Raw genomic sequence first — 2,265 nt, forward strand, 5'->3', positions numbered from 1 at the left:
AAGGATGGGACTAGCTGGAGCGAGCTGCACGTGAGAGCTTGGGTCTTGTTGGACTGCTCGCGGAATTGTTATTTAATGGGTCCTGCAGGTCCCAGTAAATAGAGTGTCTGCAGGATGCTTTCCTAGTGCTGCAGGTATAGATTTCTGTAGTTCCCCGCAGCAGATTTGCAGTGGGTGGGGTGCACCCAACCCCCAGCCCCGATCCCAAGCCTCTTCTGACTGAGCCCAAACCTGCTGCCTGTAAGGTTTAGCACTAGGAGACTGAGGGCCAAGGCCAGGCCCTTGCTGCCCTGGAATGTGAGCATCAGAGCAATCCCATGCCGGCTCATGCGGGTGGGGCCCTGCAGGCTTCAGCCCCGAGACAGAGCCTGGGCCTAGGCACATTTCCTGTGGTCAGCAGTATGGGAGGCAGCTGGTGGGCCAGAGCTGGAAGGCCTGTCTGCTCTGGGCTTTATCTTAAATCCACAGGGGCAGTTAGCGAGGAGAGATTTAACGGAAAGCATGTGCAGGGAGAGCTCTGGCCAGGTTCCTGAACATGCACAGACAGTATGTGTTGGGGTCTTATTGCCCTGCCCGGCTGTACTGTTCAGTGCCCTCCAAGTTGAAGTCCCAGTTTGTTGCGAGTGGTCACAGAACATCCCACACAGCCCTGTAGTGTCCCTTGGGGCCTGGCTCCTCCATTCTCAGCTGGAGCGTGCTGGCAGCTTCCTTCTGCCAAAGTCTATGCGAGTCAGAGCTGCCAGGCCTCTGACTCCTGGGTCATTCACTTGTCCTTGAGTGGGGATGTTTGCATGTCTGAGCTGGCATGGACGCTCTGTCCCCTACTGTTCCACACGCATGCAGAACTGGGAGGCGCTCAGCTTTACCTCCAGTCTGGTGCTTTCTTCCATGTGTGCTCTGCAGTGACTGCACCTGGGGGACACTGGGGCTCATGTTCATTTGAGTCCTGGGTGCATCTGTCTGCTGTATGGCCTGGCAGGTTATCCCAGCACTGCCTTGTCCCCCCCACCCTTTCTTTTCCTGTGAGGCTTTCCTGGCTGTGCTGCCAATTATAAAGTGGCAAGGCTCTGCTCAGAGTTTATGATCTCATTAGTCCTCCCTCCACAGAACTGCCTGTCATGTAATCAATGGAGAATCACAGATTGCAGCATTTTAGGCCTAATGCTGGGGCTGCCGTAACTGCTCGCATGGGGCAATTAGCTGATGCTGCCAGGACGGAGAGTGCTGCTTTTAAGCGCCTGGTCCTGCTGGACTCCATGGTGATTTGCAAAGCCCTTACAAGCCTTCCTTATTAAGGGTACGTGCCTAACAGTGCTGCCCAGAGATGCCAGCTGAAGTCAGGCTCCTGCATTTGCCTAGGTCCTGCCCAAGATGGAGGCCCCACTGGGCTGAGCACTGCCCAGAAGACACACTCTGGGGGTTAGCTCCAATCTGAAGACCTCAAAGCCTGAATCAATAGTTCTCAACCTTTTGGGACTTGAGGCACCCCTTCTGGGAATTGAGTGGCACCCAGTTTTCAAAGCTAATTTCTTTATTACCGAGTTTACCTCCTTGCAGGAGTTGGGGGTGGTGTCCAAGCAGGGACAAGCCTGAGCCTGCACCTGGGATCTCTTGAGCATCTATTGACAACCTTTCACAGCGGCAGGACGGTGGCTGCTGTGGTTCCCTTGCTTTAGGGTATAGGTTTGGGACTGCCTGGGCGCTGTGCTGCTGAGTCAAGAGCCCCGGGCCTCTCCAGTACCTTGCAAAGCTTCAGGCCAGCGGGCTCTTGAGCTGTGGCACAGAGGGGGCCTGCTGGGCACACCACTGTTTGCAAGGTTGGGGAGAGGGAGGCTGGAAGTGCGAGGCTTTGTCTCCAAAAGAAATGTGTGCATGTGTCAGGGTTGACAGCAGTCTTACTTAGGGCTTAGATTATGGATCCTATGGGCTGGTTTGGACAGGGCAGATCTGGCCTCAGGCCGGGTGTTGGACCAGACCGCTGGAGATCAGATCCCTTCCAGCCCTAGGTCTGGGTGGGGCCTGCTACGTCTTCCAACAAAAGCGGGAGAGAAACCAGCTCCGGAGCTGGTACCCGTTGCCTTTGGAGCTGGTTGACTCTTCATAGAGCCGGGCCAGTGGTTTCTCGCCACCAGGCGACACCTTGGTGGGGCCGGGCTCCGTTTCTTGCGGAGAGGGCCATCCTGTCCCCCCGGCCTGCGCTTCTGCCCCTCACGCCTGGCCCCTGTCTGCTGGGGGCGCCCTTCCCAGCGGCTCAGGCCACCCCGG

This window comes from Alligator sinensis, unplaced genomic scaffold (genome assembly GCF_000455745.1).
Source record: "Alligator sinensis unplaced genomic scaffold, ASM45574v1 scaffold1555_1, whole genome shotgun sequence".
NCBI classification, from domain to species: domain Eukaryota; kingdom Metazoa; phylum Chordata; order Crocodylia; family Alligatoridae; genus Alligator; species Alligator sinensis.